This window comes from Echinops telfairi, unplaced genomic scaffold (assembly GCF_000313985.2).
Source record: "Echinops telfairi isolate 266 unplaced genomic scaffold, ASM31398v2 ScPeMD7_7469;HRSCAF=8507_1, whole genome shotgun sequence".
NCBI classification, from domain to species: domain Eukaryota; kingdom Metazoa; phylum Chordata; class Mammalia; order Afrosoricida; family Tenrecidae; genus Echinops; species Echinops telfairi.
In genome coordinates this window covers 36,130,084-36,154,328 of record NW_022111373.1, presented here as the reverse complement: position 1 = coordinate 36,154,328, position 24,245 = coordinate 36,130,084, and the positions used below count along the sequence as shown (strand labels likewise).

Genomic DNA, 24,245 nt, shown 5'->3' with positions numbered 1-24,245 from the left:
CCCTATTGGTTAAGTATTGGACTGCCAACCCCAAAGTCAGCAGTTCAAGCCCACCAGTGCTGAGTGGGAGAAAAGATGAGACTGTCTTGCGTCAGTGAAGATTTACAGCCTTGGAATCCCTATATAAGTTTGCAATGAGTAAGAATTGACTCGATGGCAGTGGATTTAGGTTTGGGGAATCTAGGATGTAACTTCCTCCATAAAATAGCAAACTCACAGTGAAACTCACTGCCATTGTATCAGTTCTTTGACCCTATAGGACAAGCTAGAACTACTCCTATGTATTTCTAAAACTGTTAATCTGTAACTCTTTACTGGAGTAGAAAGCGTTGTCTTTTGCGAGTGGCTGGGGTTTGGAACTACTGACCGTTTAGATCAGCATTTCTCAACTTGTGGGTTGTGACCCCTTTGGGGGTCGAATGACCCTTTCACAGGGGTCACCTGCTTTATAGCAGTAGCAAAATTACAGTTATGAAGTAGCAACGAAAATAATTTTATGGTTGGGGGGTCATCACAACATGAGGTGCTGTATTAAAGGGTTGCGGCAATAGGAAGGTTGAGAATCACTGGTTTAGATAGTAGCCCAATGTATGACCACTACACCACTAGGGCTCCTTCCATAAAATACAGTAAATTTAACAGAAAAATGCAAGTGATCCCTCAGGCCCTTTATGATTTTGTAAATAGGCCTCAGCCATTGAAATTGTTAAGAAAAAATTTGTTTCTAAAGCAAAAGCTGGATGATTGCTTTATAGCCTTACTACACAGGCAAAGATTCTTATTCTTGGCCCTTGTGTCTTGGGGTTTGCAGAACAGAAGGACTTTTCTTGGCTTAATCACAAAATTGTTGTATTGTCACAAAGTTGAGTTAGTCTTTGGTCTCTGTAATATTTGATGTTTGTTGCGTTTCTTTGGATATGTCCTCCCAGCCCCACACCCCGGTAGGAACTGAGCACATCTGTAGGCTATGTTCTTTCATCTTGCTGATCGTCTTCAGCATGGGAGAAATTTCCCAAGCTTCTCCTGTCAGTTGTTGGGGCTCTACTGTTAATTTCACATTGTGCTAAAAAATGACATTTCACTTGTTTTACAATACTCAGTTTTGGTAACAGATGGCTCAGTAACTGCTTTACCACCTATACCACTTTCCCATAAAAATGCTTTTGCAGTACCTTTGACTTTCTCTTGAATTATATCTCCTAGGGAAATCTCATGTACTTTGTGTACATTCTTACACAGGCTAACCATCATTTCAACTTTCAAAAATATCCTGAAAATTTTTTGGTAGCAATAGTAAAATAATGCTTGATGTGATTGAACTATGGAACAATATGATACCTGTATTAGCTCCCAATAAAATGGGTTAAAAAAAGCTTTTTATTTTTTTCTTCTGGTAGAAGCAAAGGAAATATTTTCAATCACCTTTTTTTGTTTGTTTGTTTCCATGTGTATTCTGTGATGTAGTGGATTTAGTAATATTACAGATCTAGTCGCCATTACATTTAACGTCACTCTGAATTTATTCCAAATGGTATACATTGTGACTAGCTACCAAAATTAACATCTGTGGAAGGTGTAAACAGTCAGGAACTCAAATGACCTATTGCACTGGGTGAATTTCTACAAAAGATCTTTTTAAAGTGTTAAAAAGCAAAGATGTCTCTTTGAACACTAAATTGTACCTGACCCACGTCATGGTATTTTAAGTCCCCTGTAAGAAGAGCCCTGGTGGCATAGTGGTTACAAATTGGGCTGTTAACTACAAGGTCAGAAGTTTGAAAGCACCTGTAACTCAGAGGAGAAACATGGGACTTTCTACCTCTGTAAAGAGTTACAGTCTCAGAAACCCCCAGGGGCAGTTCCACCCTGTTTTACAGGGTTGCTGTGAGTTGGATTCTGACTCCATGGAAGTGAGTTTCTTATGCTTGTGAAAGCTGGACAGTGGATACAGAAGCCTGAAGAAGAATCGATGCCTTTGAATTATGGTTGGCAATTCATATTGAATATGTCATGAACTGCTAGACAGAACAAACAAATCTGCTTCAGCAGAAGTAGAAAAGACTGTGTCTTAGAACTGAGGATGGTGAGACTTTGTCTCATGTACTTTGGGCGTGCTGTCAGGAGAGGCTATCATGTTTGGTAAAGTACAGGGGCAGCAAAAAAGAGGAAGAGCTTCAGTGATATGAATTGACAACCATTGTTGCAGTCAGTTGACTTGAATATAGCAACAACAATAAAGTAGCAACAATTGTGAGGATGGCACAGGACTGAGCAGTGTTCCATTCTGTTGTATGCAGGGTGGTTGTGATTCTGAACCAACTGGATCCCACCTAACAACAACATTATCACTTTCTTAGGCTTCTTTACTTTTTATGCATTGAATAAATAGACAGTAGTAGTTAAAATAAGAGAAACTGAACAATGCAGTTGTCATAATTATTAATGACAAATACCCTGATACATCACGACACCAATCATTTTTAACCCTATAATGGCTGCATTTTTAATTTCAGGAAAAAAAAGTTTTTGTTCTTTACTTTCATAGTTATAAATATATATAAATATATATTTATATGATCTATTATTTATATTTATATTATATATACATTTAATTAAATGTTACAAAGACGTCGTGCTCGGCGTTATAGGGATAAACAATTTTTAGAATCTGAATTGACTAGAAGGCAATGGGTAGTTGTTTGCTGTGTGGTAGCCAAAGTATACATATGTTGAGATTTATATGCAATAGTAATTTTTTATAAAGCAAGAGAATAGTTTCTCTTACTGTCATTTATATATGTGTATGTGTATATGTATGCATATATATTTATATGCACATATAAACGTGTATACATAAAAACAATGTGGTTCCAAAATGGATTTTTCCATGAATTTTTAAAATATTTATTATAGATGCATGACGGTAAGTAAAACGATAGTGTTTCAGAAACTTCTGTTAAGCAAAGTAAAACGTGAACCTATTGCTTCTCAACATACTTCCTCTAGGTCTGTACATTTCTGAAGGCGATGTTTCCATCTCTCTAACCCTTCCCTGAAGAATTCTGCGCTCCTCTCTGGACACTACGTCCAAATGGCAATTTGGACATCCTGGAGGGACTCAAATCATGTTCCTTCTAAATGTCTTCTGAGTTTTGGGGACCCAAAGAAGTCCAAAGGGGCAAACTTAGGAACTGCACAGTGGGTAGAGTAAGCTTTCCCAATGAAATTCTTAAAGGACAACCATTGCTATCCTCCATGAATAACCAGGTGCATTGTTGTGATGGGAAAAAATTTCATGGTGCAACTTGAACAGGTCTTTTTTCCCACTAGTGCAGTTTTCGATTTTCTGAAAACTTCTTAAGCCCCTGTGATTATGCTGTGTCTTTTGAGAAAATCTATCGACACCTCCTTTGGAATCCTGAAAACCATCACTATAATCTGAGCTGCCCTCTCTGCCTTGAATTTAACTGACCCAGTAGTTCCCATTAGTAGCCACTATTTTGAATTAACTTTACTTTTGAAGGCACCCTAAAAGACTAAGAGAATTGTACCACTCTTCTGATGAGAGAACGTGTGTTCTTAAAAGAGTAATCTTTAGATGAGAGAACTTGTCTAAATAGTCTCACTAGACTATGCAGAGTGACTGTCACTATGCAGAGACATAATGTTTTGCTTGGAATAAACCTGTGTTCTTCTGAACTGAAACCCTAGTTGTGGTACTTTTTTCGAACGCACGCACGCACGCACGGTATGATGGCTGCTTGCTTTTATTCTCAGGAAGGCTTTTTCCACCCAGCGTCTTCTGGTGGCTCCAAGATTACATTCTCTAGGTTTTGCAACTTCATTTAAAAAGAGGTTTCATAACCAAAGTTCTTGGAAAAAATCCTAGATTATGTGGCATTCAGTTGATATGCTCATGTCTTTGATCCTCCCTGATAAATGAGACCGGGTTGCTACTAGAAAGGGGAATAGGCAATGTTTTAGTCACCTCTGAGCTGCATGAACTGAACGTCACGGTGTGGTGTTTCACTGAAAGAAATGCAAAAACACAAAACAACCCGCCCCCCCCAAACCTGAAAAGACATAAAGGGGAGTGGATGCTGGACAAGCTGTAGTATATTCCCAGTGTGTATAAATGCCCACCCTTATATATACCCTTGAGAAAAAGGCCTTTCCCTAATCTAATGCAAATATTTCACTTACATTTTCTAATACACCACCTGTCACCCACTACCAAATGAAGACAACTCAAGGACTTATTTAGTTACTGTATCTGACTTTAGTATCTCTGGATAAATCCTCACAATTGTGTTTAAATAAAGCTCATTAATGCTTAGCAACCTGTGATTAAATGATAAATATAATTAAAAACAAAAACAGCCATCCAAGTTGGAAGGAAAGTAGCAACAAAACCTCTCCACTGGAAAAGAAAGAAACCACAGAGCTTTTACTCTGTGGCACACATAGGGAGAGCTCATGGCACAGGAATGTCACAGGCTTCCTGCACTGTCAGGAAGGAGACTCCTGGTTAGCCAATATGGCTGCTTTTGGTTTTGCCACCTGGGAGGATCTTTTGTTCTTTTTCTTCATGGTATTGTGGAGGCTCCCTTACTGGGGACTGTATTACGTTAGAAGCCTGCTTTTTGTTCGTGAGGAGTTTGGTCCCATGGAATCCCTACGGGGACTCATGAATAACAAGCCTTTCCTTATTGGGAGTTTTTTTTTTTTTTAGCAAACCCCAAAAGAGTGTTGGTACACATTGGGTTGTTAGCTCCAAGGTCAGCATTTTGAACCCAGCTCTGTAGGACAAAGATGAGGCTTTCTGCTCCCTTAAAACTTTCCTGCCTTGGAAACCCAGAGGGGCAGGTCTATAGAATCTCTGAAGGAGCCCTAGTGGTATAGTGGTGAAATGTTGGGCTGCTAACCACAAAGTTGGAAGTTTGAACCTACTACCAGTTACTCTTTGGAAGAAAGATCAGCCTTTCTATTTCCATCAAGCGTTACAGCCTTTGAAATCCACGTGGGGCATACTACCATGCCATATGTAGTTGCCGTAACTTGGCATCACCTCCATGGCAGTGAGGTTGAGATCAAGATCGGCACTGTGCCTTAGGATTAATTCCATGATACTGAGTGGAAGTTTATAAGTCACCATCTTGGCCTTTGCCTCCGGCTTCTCCCACACCACTAGACTTAAGTGGCATTTACTTCAATTAGTGGTTCTAACATCCTGTTTTTAAAAAAACTAAGTACCCTATAGTTCCATCAAACATAGATACACAATCTGATCCATGAAAGATAGCATTTTACCAGCTCTTTTTCTTATTTAGGAGACTGATTTCTCACTAGAATAGTGAGGTTCCAGATTCCCTCCATTTTCCATCGTTGACTCTCATATTTACAGACTACATGTTTGTCACTTATCGCACTCGATTCCTTGAATCAATTTTCATATTTTCAGGCTGCTTTTGGCTGCTAATAACAGGAGCCTCCCATTCCCTCCCCATCCCTGTTAGTGATAACTCAATTCTTGTGTTTGCTTAGGCATAATACTTTGAAAGGCCTCATACTTTTCTTTCACTTTGCCCACCCAGTCTTTGGGATTATTCCACTGACTCCAAACCATATCTGAAATTTGCTCTCTTTTCACCACTTCTACCTCAGTCACTCTGCTTCAGTACCATTCTGTCTCTTCTAGATAAGTCTTGACAAGTCTCTGCTAGTACTATAGCTTCTTCAATGTAGCCTGTGCCACTCTTCATAAACAACGACGCGATTGTATCAGTTTTTGTACTCAGAATCGTTCAGTGTTTTCCCATGCAACTCTTAGTGAATAAGCTGAAGTCCTTAGTTTAGGTGAGCTACAGTTTTTTTCTCTGTCATGCTCTGTTCACGAGTAAGTCTGAACTCAGATTTTATTATTTGCTCGACTACTCTCTATATACTGGCCTCCTTGCTCTTCCTTAAATAGAGATGTCACACCTGCCATTCCATCTGCCTGGAATACTCTTCCCCTACGCATCCATGCGGCTCTTTTCTTTATCTTATGGTATTGGTTTGGTATAATCTTTTATGATCACCTACCAGAAACCTGAAATCTCTACCCTCCCTCAAAATCCTTATTAACTTTTCTTGCCTCCTCATTTTAATAAAATTTATTATTATTTAAAGGAACCCTGGTGCTGCTGTTGCATCAGCATTGGGCTGTTAACTACAAGGAACTACAAGGTTGGTGGTTCACACCCACCAGCTGTTCCAAAGAAGAAAGGTGAAGCTGTAAATCTACAATTTATAAATCTATGGAAGAATATAAAATATTGGGTCACTATGAGTTGGAAATGACTCGATGGCAATGGGCTTGCTTTTTATCATAATCTAACATGACACATTTTATTCATTTTATCTTTTGCTTGTTCTCCCTAGAACAGCGGTTCTCAACCTGTGGGTCGCGACCCCTTTGGGGGTTGAACGACCCTTTCACAGGGGTCACCCGATTCATAACAGTAGCAAAATTACCATTAGGAAGTAGCATCAAAAATCATTTTATGGTTGGCGGGTCACCACAACATGAGGAACTGTATTAAAGGGTTGCGGCATTTGGAAGGTTGAGAAACACTGCTCTAGAATATAGTCTCCAGGAGGATAAGAATCTCTGTCTATCTTGTGTAGGCTCTCAGTAAGAGGGAAAAAAAAGTAGTGCATGTCATTTTTAAGTTGGAAACTTTGGAGGATCTAAGAATATCCTGCTTGCAGGCCAATAAGTTAGCCTGCCACAGGTTTATATACATATATTAAGAGAAGAAAATTAGGTCAGAGACTCAGATGGTTTGTTAATTACAGTATAAGCAGCTGCCAGAGCAGCATCTTAAGCTCCTGTTCCTCTCTGCTCATCACTGCCAGTCCAGGTAGTTGTTTATGCCTGTGGTGAATTTGCATCCCAGTCACGTGACTTCCAAGTTCTGTGACTCTGAGTGAGTATGAAGGAGCCCTGTGGGCCCTACCTGGTGAGCTTCGGCCAGCTGATCACCAGAGCAGCAACTCAAACCTACCACTGCTGCAAGGGGAAAGAGCAGGCCATCTGTTCTGGTTAAGATTATAGCCTCGGAAACGCTGCGACTCACTCACTACCCTTGAGCTGTTGCTGGCTCATAGTGACTCCATAGGACAGAAGAGGAACGCCCCCCTGGGTTTCTGAGGCTGTAAATCTTTACAGGAGCAGAAGAGCTTCATTTTTCTCTTGTGGAGCAGTGGGTAGATTTGACCTGCTGGCTTTGTGCTTAGCAGCCCAATGTGTAATCCACTGGGCCATCTGGACACCTTGGAAGTCTCATCTAGGGTCACTGTGAGTCAAAACGGACTCAGTGGCAGCAGGTTTGGGATTTTGTTTAGTAAGTATGTAGAAGAGGAAGGCTGGCGGCACAGCGGTTAAGTACTTGGCTGCTAGTCTAAAGGTTTGCGGTTTGAAACCACCAACTGCTTTGTAGGAAAAAAATGTGGCTATCTGCTTCCATAAGGATTTACAGCCTTTGGACACTATGGGGGCGTTCCTACAGGGCTGCTCTGAGACAGAATTGACTGCACAGTGGCGGTGTGGGTAGCCTTGTTTAGAACACTGGCACATCTGTCCACCTTCCTTCCCTTCCAGATGAAGAGGTCTTGCTCATTAAATCTCCTTGAGAGAGGAGAAAAGTTATCTCTTGTGAGAAAAACGTGTTTTTGTGTGCTGTCAACATGCTCTGACTCATAGAACCCCTACGGGACACAGTAGTCCTGCCGCACATGGTTTCCTAGGCTGCCATCATCCAGGCCTTTTCTCCCAGGGAGCAGCTAGTGGGTTCACATCACTCACCTGACCCTTAACCGCAGAAACCATAACCACTATTTTTTTCTTCTAAGCTCTTTGGACATGTTTATCTTTAGAGAGTCACTATTGCTAGTTTATAAGGCTGGTTATTACGCAAATACCATTGTGACTTTTGCTCAGACAGGCCCTGACTGCAAAAACATGAGAAATCATTGTTTTTCAACAGTAACTCCAAATCCAAGCAGCCATTCACCAGAATCTCAGGTGTGACGACAGTTAGGGGCAAATGTTTTCTCTTTCTTCGTTTTTCTGTCTCTTGACTCTTCCTTTCACTGGGTTGGCTCATTGTCAAACAGGAACTTACCTTATTCTTTCAGTTTAGCAACCTCAGCTGAAAGAGAATGTTCCTTTCTCATTAGTCAGTTTTCCTGCAGTAATTTCGGGATTGAGTTGTACTCGTCCCCTTTGGCTCACCTACCCATTCTTGAGACACGTAGGGGAGGGAGTATTCTGATTTCCCAGACCTGAATCATATGCCTATTTCAGGAATTTGAGGGTGGGAATGACTAACTGCTAGGTAACCACAGCAGCATCAAGTTCAACAAAACAGAGTGGAAATACTGCTACCCAAAGTGGGAGAATAAAGGACAACACAGCTTTATTACTTACTTGCACACATAATCGCTTGGGCAAGGGGTGGGTTGGGGTAGAAAGAGAGAATTTTCTTGTGTACAGGCTTATCTGCCTCATGTATTTTTCACTTAAACACACACGAACAAGAACGTTTCTTTGAAAACATGGTTTTAAATGGATATTAAAATCGGTTTCTTAGTTTTAGATGTTTGGATTATCAGAATTGGATTTCAAAGTAAAATGATATTACTTTGAAAAATAGGAGGAGTGAAAGTGGGAAGGAGAAGCCTGCCCAGTTCCTGCCTAACCCACAAGGGTGCATCCTGTATGCTTTACTAATATCCCATAAAAATCTCTACATATTCGTTACATAGCTATTGATTTGTCAGTCTGTCGTATTCTTTAGACTGTAGATTCTTGGAGAGCAGAGAATGTGTCCTATTCATATTTGCATTCCATGACTTGAATGCAGTATTTGCCATGTAGCTCACTTTGGTTGGATGATCATTGAGTGCATATGCAAGTCGTGCCCTAGTCTTTAATTCTCCCATCACTTTGTGTTTGTACCTTAATATGAGGGGGCTACAAAAAGTTTGTAAAAAGTTGAATTAAAAGATAATGGCAATTTTCTGTGGACTTTTCAAACCCCTTGAGACTTATGGATTCTGTTACATGGAATGTTACAATGGAAAAATGTTATTTTTCGGTCATTGAGAAAAAAATTTAGGGAAAAGACTGAGTTGGAATTCAAGTCATAAATAACACATGGGTGTTGTGAATAGCTTCCTTGAGAAAGGCACTGGCTGCTGCTCAGTGGGGCCCGTTAAGTCCCTGTTAAATAGTTGCTTGTCTTATACCTCATTCATTGCCTTGAGTCACTTCTGACTCAGTTACCTTATTGGCCAGGGTAGAACTGCGACTGGAAATCTTCATGGGAGTAGAAAGCCTTATCTTTCTCCAGAGCAGTGGCTGATGTAACCCATTATACCAACAGGGCTCCCTGGGTCTTTGGAAATGACCATTGCCATATCCCAAAATATAGAGTTCTAGGTAATAGACTTCAATGACCTTTGCTGATAGACTTAAAAACTTCAAATTAAATGAGTGATTCAGTAATTTTTGGTTCTGTCCTGAGAGCATAATCAGATTCAAATGTACACATGCACTTCTAGGTACATGCTGTATTTTGTTGCTTGAAAATCCTTATGAACAACACTGTCTATTTGGACTTTATGTATAATTATTGTACTTTAGCTTTCAAATTAAACTGGAGAGTTTGAGTTGAAATGAGAAGTTGAGCAGTCTTGTCTAAAATTTTCATATTTAATATTATTTTAAGTCATGAGTTTTATTATAATTTACATAATAGCTCTTGTTAAGAACCAAATTTACACCAGAATGTACAAATCAGAGAAAGCTGTAACTCATATTCGAGTTCCATTCATTCGGTAATCATTATTTGGTGACTACTATGTGGCACATGAAGAGCCCTCGTTGTATAGTGGGTGATGCCTTGGCGTGGCCTGCTAATCGCCAGGCAAGCAGTTTGAAACCAATAGCTGCTCCACAGGAGAAAGAGGAGGCTTTCTATCCTGCAATGATTTATAATCTTGGGAACCCACAGGGCAATTGTGCTCTTCCCATAGGCTCTCTCTGAACCAGAATGAGTTGATGTTAATGAGCTTATTTTTCACGTGGCAAAAACAGTGAAGTGCTTGGCTACTAGAGAAAGGCGGGTCCCTCGGAACCTAGTCTAGCAGTAGACCTGGCAGTCTGCTTCCAAAAGGTCTCACCTTTGAAAATCCTTTGGAGGAGTTCTACCCTGGTCACATGGGTCGCTATGAGTCAGAATGGACCCAGACGTAACTAACAGCAATGTTCTGTGTTATATACAGAATGCTGGCAGTGTTAAGGTAAAAGTCACTTTCCTCGATCATGTTAAGTGGAAGAAGAATTTTAGCATTGGGAGTTTGCTAGGTTACCATATCTAAAAGAGAATGAACACAGCAAAGTGAAAGCAAGCAAAAGCAAAACGAAACAAACAAAGGGATCTGGGGTAACCCTTTTGGAAATGGGTAAAAAGCTTACTTAACAGAGTAGCTGGCTTGGAGAACATACTGTATTTTGTCAGTTTCCTGTCCCGAAAGCAGGGAATAATCTTATTGGAACAGATATGCAATCTTTACCTGTATCAAGTGGAAGTCAAGGAAGTAGTGAAAACAGAATTGGCAAATAAAAGGAGCTTGAGAAAAGAGAACTGATCAATCAGAGTTAAAAGTCGAAGGGCACGAGGCAAAAAATGAGGAACTGAGATGGGGCTATACACTCAGAAGCTCACAGCTGTCAAATCAGTGCCGATTCATGGCAACCCTATAGGACAGTGTCGAACTGTCCCTGTAGGTTCCCGAGACTGTTCTCTTGATGGGAGTAGAAAGCCCTGTCTTTTCCAGCTGAGCGGTCCATAGTTTCAAACTGCTGACCTTGTAGACCACAGCTTAACCATGATGCCACCATATATACACTGGCATTCGTGGAAAGAAGGAAGCCGTTGACTATCTTAGACGAGGGGAGAAAAGTCAATGCAAGGCCTTGCTCTTGTGAATGGCAGCCTATTAAAAGAAAGTCAGTACAGTACTTATGTGCAGGGGTATTGCTGCACAGCCCTTCCCAAGCATTTCAAGTAGCTGTTCTCATATAGTTAATCAATCAGTTAGGCTATGATAATATTTTAAAGATTATAGTCACTTGTTTCTGTTGTGCTTAAAACTTGAAAGAAAGTTTTTACTGTGAAAATAGAGAATAACATATATTACTTCTTCAAAAATTCAGAGAACAAGTTGGGGAGGAAGTCCCCTTCTTCACACATTGTGATAAGTTGTGAAGCGAAAGGGGAGAGAGAAAGAATAGATAAATAAGGAAGTTATTTATTGGACTTCTCATTTTTAATTTGGTGAATGTGGTAAACTATTGCTGTTAATTCCCAGTCATAACCTATTATGTTCCACGTAGACATCTCTCCCTCCATCTGTAGTGAACAGGTCTAACACCTTGAATTTCTTCTTGCAGCTCATGTTTTCTGGCTAGACCTGTGAGACTTCACTGCGGGGTTTCTCGTCTTCCTCACCCCTAGTGTGTAATACCTCAACATGGACCTACTACTTTACCTAAATTATGACCAGCAATGAATAGTAGCAAGGTAGGATGATGTTACTCTTCTTAGTAAATTTCTAAAAATGTTTTTAAATTTGGTCTTTGAAACTGTGGAATAGATTTTGTTTCTCTTGATTTTTAGTGTTCTTTATGTTAGATGGTTCCCTACAATGGAAGTTGCTATAATTTTATACCTAGGTTCTTTCTTTTTTGTTTATTTTTTTATCCTAGTGAATCTTACATTATGTGTGATGTAATTTATAAAAACTAGGGTTTATAATCAGCAGAATCCTAATCTATGTATCTCTCAATTTGTGTACCCATCAGTTCTAGAGTTTTAGCTGCCTATTACTAAATTTAGCAAATCTTACTTGGAAGCCAAATACTTTCTTCTTCTGGTTTCTGTAAATTATCTTTCCCATTGTTTAATTTCTAAATTATATATCATAATGTAGTTATTGATTTTTATTTATTTATTTGCTATTTTATTCATTTGTTTACTACCATCAGACACTATGTTGCCTCCTGGGGAAACAATGCTGAATAAGCTGACTGCCCTTTCCTCATTGCTTCTAGTCTAGGGGAGAAGATGAGTTAAAAGTGAATCGATAAAACATTGGTGAAATATGATACCTTTTAAAAAAAGTGATTTGGAGATGTGGTAGGGGCTACTTAAGGTAGGGTGGTCAGAAAAGGATCCTTTGAAGAATTGTTACAGTTGAAGTTTATTCTATTAAATATTTAAGGAGTGTGTGTTGTATGTTGTATGTATGGGATGTGTGTGTTTGGTTCAGGAAACATGCACAGTAGAAGGAATAGGAACCACTGCTTTTGAGTCAATTTTCACGCATAGCCACTTTATATAGGGCTTCCAGGACTGAAAATCTTTATGGGAGAGATAGCTTTAACTTTCTCCTGCAAAACAGCTGGGTTTGGGCTTTGTACCTTGAGGTCAGCCGTCTACCTCTTACCTGACCATACCATCAGGGCTCTCTTATAAGATTAGGGAATGCAAAGATCTTGAGAGAGGAAAGATGAATTTGACGAACACAGAAGCCAAATTAAATTCTATGATTGAGTTAGTGAAAAAGAGGAAAAAGTTACAAAAATTGTCTTAAAATCTTTTTTTGTGTGTGGTTGTAGTAATCACATTCATTTCTGACTTTAGTAATTTTGAAATTTTTCTTTTGGTCTAAAAAAGTCTTTGAAATTTTATTGCTTTTTTCAATGAATCAACTTTTGCTTCATGGATTCTATTTATTTAGTTTATCTCTGCCTAATCTTGATTATTTTCTTTCTTCCTTCTGGTTTGCTCTGCTTTTTTTTCATTCCTTAAAGTGTAAAGTTCCTGATTTGGGGTTGTTTCACTTATAATTATTTTTTGGACTTTTTATTGTGATTTGGGCGAAACTTTATTAAACTATTAGTTTTCCATTCTGCAATTCATGCACAGTTTGTTTACTGACATTGATTGCAATCTCCATTATGCAACTATACTCTTCTCTTTGCCCCCTATGTTTACTGTTTTCTTTTGTCCAATATTCCTGTTCCTCATTGCCTTTTGAGCTTTATCCTTAAACAAATGTCGTTCCTTTGATCCCATAGAGTTCCTTGTTTAAGAGGTATATACCTTCTTGGCATTATTGTTTATTTTATAGGCCTGTGTTATTTGGCTGGAAGTTGAGCCAATGACGTGATTCAATTCGAGGTCTAAAAAGTACTTAAGTCTCTAAAGGGTGCCTAAGTCTAGCAGTCTCTATCCAACCAGTAAATCTTGTTTTTGTTTTTTGTTTTTGTTGTTGTTGTTTTCTGACTTTCAGATTTGTTCTGCAGTTTTCTTTTACCCTATCCAGAACTTTTATTATGCTCCATTTCAGAGTAGTTGGCCATGGTAGCCAGGCACCACCTAGTTCTTCTGGACTCAGGGTCTTAGAGGCTGAGGTTAGCATGGTTCATAGTCCTTTGGTGGAGTAGTGTGTTACACTTTGGACTGCTAGCTGCAAGGTTGGTAGTTTGAAACTACCAGCCACTCTGTGGGAGAACGATGAGACTTTCTATTTCCCTAGATAATTTTGTCCTCCGCTCCTTCTATTTCCCTAAAGATAAGGCTTTTGATTCCCTGAGTATTTACAGAAACCCACAGGAGCAGTTCTACTTTGTCCTATAAGGTCACTATGAGTTGGAATTGACTCAACGGCAGCATTTAAAAAAATTTTTTTTAAGCATGTGTCTTTGTTTTTTTTCACTGTTGTTTGTTTTGGATGAGGAGAGACCAGCAGTTGCACCTTCGATGACAGCTTACATGCTTTCAGGATCCACATTGCTGGTCACCAAAATAGCATGTAGAACACTGCCTTTGTGGACTTGGTTTTGCTAATTGATCTTAATGCCTCCAGAGCAACATTCCTCAAGGTGTTCGATTATGGCTAAGATGTTTTCATAACCGCTTCATATGCTCTGTTATACTCATGGCTATATTTGTAGCACAGATGCAGAAATGACATCTGTGAAACTATGCTGTCGGTATAGGCTCATTTACCTTCTCGCTCCTGCTTGGCTTGATGTCTAACTATTAATTTGTAGATTATCGTTATTATCATTATTGCAGGATTGTATATGTACTAATGAGTACTGGAGGTGTAGTGGGATTAGCATGACTGCTTACAACCAAGTTCAAACCCATTAACTGTTCCATGGAGTAAACATGAGGCTGCTTTGGAAAGATTTACAATTTCAGAAACCCAAAGGGGCACTTCTCTGTCCCATAGGGCATCTGTGAGTCAGACGACTCAGCGGCATTGGTTTTGGTGTTTGGGTGTTAGCTTGAAGGAGAACTAGTGCATCTTGGAAGAAGTTCAGCCAGAATGCTTAGTAGGAAGGTAAGATGATGAAAATCTGTCTCATGTGATTTGAACATACTGTCAGGAGGGATTAGCCCTGGAGAAAGATAATGTGCTTGATAAAGTAGAGGGTCAATAAACAGAGAAAGACCTTTAATGAGAGGGATTGAGTCAGTGGCTAGAACAATGAGCCCAAACATAGGAAACAATTGGGAGGCTGGTGTAGAACTGGGCAATAAAAATCTGTACAAATCAGAACCTACTCCGCAGCCCCGGATATCCTAATACCCATTCAGTTACTGATTTACCCTTCCCTTCCCATCCCATCCTGGTGACCCTCAAAGAATGTTTCTCTTTCTGCACGTATACTTTTTCTTGAGTTTTTACCGTACTGGTCACGTAGCATCTTTGTTCTTCAGTGCTTCATTAATTTCCCTCAGCATAATATCCCCTAGGTTCATTGTACAAGGTTTTTGCAGATTGCTAGTTATTTTTTAGTGTTACCTTGTACTGCATTGTGTGTATGTATTGTGGTGTTTATACATTGATGGACAGTTGGATTGTTTCCATTTTTTTGCTATTGTGAATAGTGTTATGATGAACTTGGGTGTGTATTTATCTGTTCATGTGACAGTTATTATTTCTCTAGTAGTGGGATTGCTGCATCATAACAGTAAACATAGTTGTGAGATTTCTGGGCCATAATGATATTTCTGCTTCCAATTTCTAATTTCTAAAGTAAGCACCAGAACATTTTTCCACAGTGAGTGCATTGTTGTGTAGTCCTCTCAGCAATGTCTGAGGGTTCCATACTGCACACCCTTGCCAACCTTTGTTGTTGTCTGCATTTTTAACTTTGCTATTAATGTTGGGGGGAATTGATATTTGATTGTTTTCATTTGCATCTCTCTAATGACTAATGGGCACGAACAGCATAACTTTTTTTGAGGCTCAAAACTTTCCATTTTTGAAGTGGGGATTCCTTCATGACTGCGTCTGGTTTGTTTTGATATGGGCCTAGTGGTCTTTGGCAGCCTCTTTACTTTCTAACACTAGACGATATCTAGACTCTCTTTGTACTTTATGAACCAGAGCTGGAATCAGCCAGTTTTGGAGTCAGGCCTCTTAATAAAACCCTGAACTTTATTAGACTGCTGCCTGTTGCGGGCAAGAAGTTATTTTCCAGTGTCTGCATGCCTGTCCTATTCTTCCAGTTTAAAAGTTAAAAATATTCCTGAAAAATTGTTAACCAACTACAATTTATAGATGCTGCTAAAATAATGGCTTTCTGTGTCCCAAATAAAAGTAAAATAAAACCTAAAACTGCTTACTATTAGTAAATGGAAAAATACAACTAGCTTCCCTTCATATTTAAATGTGCTGTTTACTAGTTCATTGGTGATTCTGTAAGGCTTATTTTCCTGAGATAGTATAGCGTATAATCATATAGCTATAGGTAGTCTGTCAGTAATTGTAGCATGTTTATTATATAGGATTTTATCATAAATCATATTTAACTTCTCTTTTGACTATACTTATAATTTAGTATTGTAAATCTTTTGCTAAGTTTTCTAGGTTAAAAATGTTTCATATTCATATTTTTAGTGGTATAATATAAATGTTATGTTTATGTGAAATATAATTGTGCCATTAACCTTGTATTTGATAAACTACCCAATGTATCTCTAGTAATTCATTAAAAAAATCTTTCTATTTTATTGAATTTTTAAATGATTATCAAATACTTTAATTAGGAATTATTGACATTCAGGTTGATTTTGTAATGAAAAATAAATAGAACTCTCAGGAAACTACTCAACAGAAGACAATTAAAAAATTGAATATTGTCTACTTTTTTTTAATCTTTTTATTAGGCGCTCATACAACTCTTATCACAATCCATACATACATCAATTGTGTAAAACACATTTGTACATTCATTGCTCTCATCATTCTCAAAACATTTGCTCTCCACTTAAGCCCCTGGCATCAGCTCCTCATTTTTTTCCCCTCCCTCCCCACTCCTCCTCCCTTGTGAACGCTTGATAATTTATAAATTATTATTTTGTCATGTTTTGCACTGTCCGACATCTCCCTTCACTCTGTTGTCCATCCCCCAATTGTCTACTTTTAAGGACAGTTTTATGTTATTTCCTAAGATAGGGAAGCTTTTATAAGACTGTTAAAATAGCTTTCAGACTTCCTTAAAGAAATACATTTTGAAAGTTTGTATTTACTATGAATAGTTTTTTGGCATATAATGTTGAGATTAAAAGACATTGCCAACAAAATTGTGATCTGAGATTGTTCAAGTTCATGTTAGCTTAATGTATGGCTATTGGAAATACTACTGACTTTAGTAAAGTAATAAAAGACATCCTGAGGTTTTGATCAGGAAGAATTATATGGAGAACTAGGTAACTTTTTAAAAATCAATTTATTGGGGGCTCATACAACTCTTATCACACTCCAAACATACATCAATTGAAGTAGGTAACTTAAGGTTGCTTGAATTTTACCTTTCCTTTAGGCAGCATTTCCCAAAGTGGAAGATACAGCTTCTGGGGGCACTGGAATGATCCAGGGAGGCTGCAAAGGCGATGCCTGTATTTAATCCTGGATTATGGACAGTAATGCAAGCTTTTTTAATTGGCAAAGGTGTGCTGAGTAAAAAAAAATTTTTTTTCCCTGGAAATAGGACAGTAGAACTAATACCATATGTACTCATGTATAAGCTGAGTTTTTCAGCACATTTTAAATGTAGTTTTTGTGGTAAAATTAGGTGCCCTGGCTGATATTCAGGTTGGCTTATACTCGAGTATATACAGTATGTTTGGAAATCTATTCTCCAGGGTTATTTTAACTTTAGCTAATGATGCTAGCATATTTCGCCCAGATTTTCCTTTATAACTATTATCTAAATATGATAAAAAATACACTTCCCTTATTCTCAAAGCATAATTAAAAGAGGCTAGAGCTTTATAAAATGCCAACAGAAACAAAGGGAGTACGAGAATAACATGTATATGTAGCAGTTTCACCCATTTTGATTCTGTATTGGCTACCTTGCTCCCAGGGTTCACGAAGAACTTAAGAGAAGTTAACTATGATCATTTTTATCACTGCGTGTTTGTTTACATTTCCATAATTAATACCACATTGGGTGGATATTATATAGTCCCTGGCCTCTGTTGTTCCTGGGTGGCACATGCCTAACGATTGATGGTTAAAGCCACTGAGTGGCACTGCAGAAGAAAGACTTGGTATCTGCCAAGGAATCCCTATTGGGCAGTTCTACTTTGTAACACACGGGGTGGCCAAGAGTTGGAATCTACTTTTAATGAATGCTGACTTTTTGCCTATGATCTACATTATCCTTAGCAAGAGAAATAAATGCATCCTACTCTACTCTCATCTTTTTTCTTACCTATATATTTGAAATCTGATTTTTATCTTTAAAATCCTGTTTAAAAAAAAAAAAAGGAAAACCCCAAAAGTTGTTGGGTAGTTTTTATTTTTCTTTATATGTATTCTTATATTATCAAACAAACACATGCTTATTCTAAAAATAGAAATTAGTAATACATCAAGCAGAAAGTGATCTTCTGACTATTTTTAAGTCTGACTCAATAGGGTTACTGAATGTTAGTAGTTTTATGTGTATCAATTTGAACTCTTATAATATACATATTCAAAACATGCTTTTGTGAATTTAGTCTTTAAAAATGTAATTTTTAATGTGTAAGTTCTGTAATTTGCTTTTCCTACTACTTATCATTTGATTTTACTTAGCCGTCATGTGCTTATAATATGTTTGATGTAACTGTAGATTAGAAATTTAACAGAAAGTCACCAGCATAAACTAATAGACTGAAGCCAGAGTGATTGAATAAGGGAGATCAAAACTGTAAATTCAGGCTAAGGAAATACATGTACTAGTTTTTATTAGTGTTGTTGCTACTTTTATTATTTATTTTATTAATCATTATATTCGGGGCTCTTACAAATCTCATAACATTCCATCATTCAATTGTATTAAGCACACTTGTACATCTGTTGCCATCAACATTTCCATCCTTTAATAATTTAAAAGTGTCTTCTGTAGCTCTGTCTGGTGGTGCTGTCGGGTAAGCATTGGACTGCAAATAGCCAGGTAGTGGCTCAGACACACCAGTCGCTCTGCAGAAGACAGTTGAGGCTCCCTGCTCCCTTACAGGCCCTTTGTAGGGTCACTTGGAGTTGGAATAGACTCAACAGCAGTGTGTTTGGTTGTTTGGTTTTGCTGACTCAAGTATAAGCTATGTGAAATTAAAAAATGAATACTTTTAAAAATGTGGTATAATTTGGAATGAAAGACTTAGGCCAGTAAATACTTTATTATTTGCACAATACATCTAGGTATCTACACTTAAAAACCTGACGTTGTGTGAGAAGTATGAGGATATAAGTCGGAATAAGACCGTGTTATAACTAAGCACTGTGTTAACAAAGAGCAGAGGAAGGAAGACAAGACTCCGTGAAGGAGATGACATGAGCATCGTGTTAACCTGCTATAAGAGCTAGACAGACTTAAAAAAAAAAAGACTAAGAAATACAGAAGCATTGAGTCAGAGTTGGAAATTGGTAGGAAAAGCACAATGGCAAGACAGAAAGGGGAAATTAATATGTATAGACAAAGAAACAAAGTAGACCTGAGGCATATGCACAATCCTGGCATAATTAGCAGCATTTTCTTTCACTCTTAAAATTATCCTAGATTGGATGATAAATAATATGCTCACTCTAGAAGGTAGATTCCTGGGTGAGCTGGTACATTTAAAGGTAACACTAATTTGTGAGTGACTTGAAAGGATATAATTGAAGTTTTGATGCCAGAGGGCTGGAAGGTTTTAGCCTAAAACTAGAATATTAAACATTCACTATGTTTAATTTTGTTATGTTTTACATTTAATTTTTAATTATGTTTATTTTGGATTCAGGCTGTGGGCAGGAAGAGTGGGTAGTTGAATAGGTGTTGAAGGCCTTTGGAAAAGAGAAAGACAATAGACGTTAAATGTCCACAGATGATGGCAAGAGTTGAATTAGGAAATAAAATTTTGAGGAAAGTGAGGGATTGAGAAACAGATTTGTACACATTCGTATCAGCAAGATCAGGTCCAGTGCCCTCCGGTTGGTTCTGACCCATAGCCTGGTCCTGTGTCATTCTCACAGTTGTTCTTATATTTGAGACTTTCACTGCCCCTCTACTTTACCAAGCATGATGTCCTTCTTCAGGGACTTGATCTCCTACAACATGTGTGAAGTTCTTGAAATGAGTCCCGCTATCCTTGCCTCTAAGGAGCACTCTGGTTGTACTTCTTCCAAGACAGATTAGTTGGTTCTTTTGGCAGTGGACAGTACTTTCAGTATTCTTCTCCAGAACAGTAATTCAAATGCATTGGTTCTTCTTTGATCTTCTTATCAATGTTCAACTTTCACCTGCATATGAGGCTATCAAATGCACCATGGCTTGGGTCAGGTGTACCTTAATCCTCAAAGTAACATCATTGTTTTTCAACACTTTAAAGAGGTTTTGTAGGTATTTGTGTTAGACAGGGTTCCCAAATGTGTTAGGCAGGGTTCTCTAGAGAAACAAAATCTGAATGCTAATAATTATATGTATATTTTTATAGATAGGTAGATATAACATAAGAAATAAACAGTTAATTAAATTCTAAAGCAGTACAAATGGCTCAGTGCAACTCACTCCCATGAGACAATTGTGAGACACTGGCAGTCCTTCAAGTCTTGAGGGCCGCTGGGTAGTTCTCTGTAGAGCAATTCAGGCTATCCGGGCACAGGCAGCAAACAGCAAGGCAGGTTCACCAACAGTCAACCAGATGACAGGGTCTTCGGACAGTCCCCAGCTCAAGAGATGTAAATTCCATTTGTGTGGCAAAGCAGGTCTTGAAGGAACCTCAAATTACAGCGACACAGTCCACGAGTTAGGTGTCCCACAGGTAGTGTAGCTTGCAAATTGAGGCAAAGAACAAGCAAGGCAGCTGCTCACTGGTCCGATGATCAAAGAGCAAGTGACAAGAAAGGTGAGGCTTGCCGAGCCATTTATCTCTGCACCCTTCAATTAATCCCACATGTGTTTATTGGCCAGGTTGGCACAATAATCTAACTACCTCAATATTATTGGTAAAGCTAATGTATAAATTTCAAAGAAGAATAAAGTTTTGCATAAGATTGGAAGAATAGTGATTTCCAAATAACATTGAGGAGCTAGGATAATATTGATACCCTTGTCTTTCACTTCAGCCTTGCAGATGAGGGTGGCTGAATGTAGGGAAGGTGTGGCCTCCACCTGAGAGCACTGCTGCTGGACAGCCAGGTTTCACATAGGACTAGAAGTGGGCGGATAGAGATTTAGGCAAGTTTTTTTTTTTTTACAAATCGCCTTCGATTCTAGAGGACCAAATGGACAAGATTGAGTAAAACAAATTGGGGATGGGGACTGGGAGAAAACAGTAAGATCATGGAAGGGCATGATCATAGAGAAAGGATGGGGTAGGAATGGGGATTTGCTGTTGTTAACTGGCTGTGGCTCCTGGCAACCTTATGAATGAAGGAGTGAGATGCTGCCCAGAAAAAAATCTGAATTACACAAAATTCAAGGGTGGAAGTGGCCTTTTCTATGTTCTAAATAGTGGCATGGGGCTTTTGGAATTGATTGAACGAGTGTCTGATCAGGACTCTCTGAGAAGCTGTTCCACTGCAGGGGAGAGACTGGCGATGGCTTAGTACATTTAAAGTGGAACCGATGGCAGTTGGTCGGCTGTCATTCTGTTAGGATATGCCTTCCATGAGCCTGTTAAAAAGTATACACATCGATTTCAAAATTGTGTTGATTTCTCACCGCATTGCCACTCTCTTTAAAGAGTAAAATACATTTTGCTGGGTGGTTTATAGATGTAAGGGTTTTATTTATTGTCTCAGCCGAAGGCCGGTTGCTCTTTAATAAGACTCCAAAGGACTGGTTCACTGTAGTGCAATTTCACTCGAATTTAACTGTGATTTTAAACTGAGCTCAAAACAATACTTTCAAATACAGAAAAGAACAAAAAAGAGCTTTAAATTCTATATCTGTAAGGATCCATAGTCAGTATATATTAACTGGTAATGCATGATTTATCTTGGTAGTTAAACTTTGGTGACTCTGCTCATTCTTGCCTGTTTAAATGCACCGGAGAAACAAAAACAAAAATACCCTTTACTTTGTATTCATGTGAGAGCAGCCCCCCCAAGCCCCCTCTCCCCACTTTCATTTTGTATTTGCAACTGTGTTTATTACTTGCATTCTTGGAAATGACTTTTTGTGACTTTGTTTCTGTCTCGCTGCAGGCAGCTGAATATTTGTTCCGATAGAGCCATTCTATTTCTGATTTCGGTCAGCATTGAAGCATGTAAAAGGTAAGAAACCCTCCAGATAATTCTTCCTGCACTTTAACTGGTTAATGATTTTATAGTCTTTATCACCGAGTTACTGATAAAGTAACTTGAAACATAAACCGAGTATGATAGGTTTTATTAGTCAAGGATTATTAATTCAAGCCCTGTTCATTTCTCTTCTAGTTTTTGAGAATATCTGTTGAGGAAAGAATGAAGGATTTCCTACTTCTGTTACATTGTTTCTATCCATTTATTTGCTGATTTTTCTAAATTAACATATTTCCTTTGCTTGAATCTGTCAGTGTTACAATAAAGGAAATAATTGAACAAATATTTTTTTTACCATAAGACATAAACTGTGTAAACATAAAAGCATTTTTACTTGGAAGAGAATGTTCCATACATATTTAGCTTCCTTTATATTTTGTAAAAACAGTGTCTTTATCATTGCACTTGGAGAATGTAAAGGTTGCTCTTTGTAGTGTTGGAAGTTGAAGTTGGAAAACATGGAAACCTTCAGAACAGATTTTGTATTTGCTCTGGGTATTAATCTCAGTGTTAATTTTACAATAAATACCATGGACATCCTGTGATTTTACTAAGGAAATGAGTTAGCAGTTTTACATTTTGCGATTTAGTAAAGTCTCTTTTGGTTTAAAATTATGTACTTACATATTTATTTTATGGAAATTTTAGAAAATATAGCAAGCTTTAATGGTTCCTTTAAAGTTTTAAGTTACTATTTATGGTGAATTGGAAACCGAATGCATATGCATTCATGTGATATTAATAGAAACTGAGTAGCATTGGATAAAGATATATTTCTTTACTTCATAGTTTAGTGGTTTTTACAAGTTTCACTAAAAAATGTTATTTAAAAATAGATACCTTTGATGATAGCGTGCATGTACTTTTGACCACTATTCTTTGTTTCTGACTTATTTATATTTACTGTCCACTAAAGGATGGATATTTTAAATTTAAAATCTAATTTTACACACATTTTTTAAAATGGGCTCACTCTTACAGTAATCTACAGAACATTGGATGCCTACTTTAATCTGTTTAATAAGCCTCAAAGCTACAAAAATGAGAAGTACACAATGGTCTTGTTTCCTAGTAGCTTCTAGCGTATAGTCTAATAGAGGAAATACCGCTGAGCAAATAATTGAAACAGAATACGGAAAGTTTTGTATGAACTAGAGATGCACATGAGGTACCTAGTATCTCAGTAAGGAGGGCCCCTAATTGGCCTGGGCTAAGGTGGCTATGGCCGTGGGGATGACCAAAGAAGGTTCCGCAAGAATATAAATGATAAAGTTAAGTGGGTGATTCCTTAGGCAGACAACGAAGGGGAAACACTTAGATTGAAGGCACAGGAAAGGTAAAGACACAGAGATGTGACTGATCATGAGACATTTGGAACCTGAAGTAGTGCGTTGTGTGACTGCTAGAGGTAGACAGTTGTCTGTCTTTACTCATTAAAGGAGTCGGAATTTTTATCTCTAAGATACAACAGGAAATCTACTGCTATCAAGTTAATCCTGACTCTCAGTGACTCTGTTCGGTTTCTGAAGCTGTAAATCTTTTGGAGATCAGCTAGGTTAATCTTTCCTCTGTGGACTGACTGGGGGTTAGAACGGCCAACCTTGCTGTTGGTTAGCAGTCCCATGGTATCCAGAGAGTACCACGGGTAAGGGCTGTAAAATCAATACTGAGCATGACAAGTTAGCATACACGTGATTATTTTCAGTCTGTAATATAATTTTATCTGTCTCTGTATTTGTCTGCCTGCCTGCTTACCTACCTATCCACTTATCTGTGTAAGTTTTGACTACAGCCTGAGTGTGTAATTTCAGCTGAAAGGTCTTTGGGCTGACTCCAGTTTTTGGCTTTTACAGATAAAGCTGCTATGAACACTTGTATGCATTTTATATGAGCTTAAGTTTTTATTTCTGTGGAATAAATGCCCAAGAGTGCAGTTGCTGGTTCATATTGCAAACTTATGGTTTAGTATTATATGCTATCAGAGTGGCTATACCATTTTGCATTTCCATTGGTTTACATTATACAGCAGCAAAGTACTGTATTCATGATACAGTTTCTCTGTAGCCTTATCAGAAATTGATGTTGTCATTTTTTTAAGTCATTTTATTAGGGGCTCGGACAGCTTTTATCACAATCCATCCATCCATCCATCCATCCATCCATCCATCCATCCATCCATCCATCCATCCATCCATCCATCCATCCATCTTGTGTCAAGCACATTTGTGCATTTGTTGCCATCATCATTTTCAAAACATATTCTTTCTACTTAAGACCTTGGTATTAGCTTTTCACTTTTTATCTTCCCTCTCCCACCCTCCCTCCCTCACGAACCC

At 38.2% G+C, this 24,245-nt stretch overlaps 1 protein-coding gene across 1 annotated transcript in view; it reads left to right on the top strand.

Annotated features, from left to right (window-relative positions):
- Window positions 1–24,245, top strand: part of FER (FER tyrosine kinase) — a 222,544-nt gene that overhangs the window by 7,533 nt on the left and 190,766 nt on the right. Inside the window, exons 2-3 of the mRNA XM_045285087.1 lie at window positions 11,504–11,633; window positions 21,814–21,882. The gene's annotated coding sequence lies outside the window, so the exon portion shown is untranslated. The remainder of the gene's footprint in view (window positions 1–11,503; window positions 11,634–21,813; window positions 21,883–24,245) is intronic.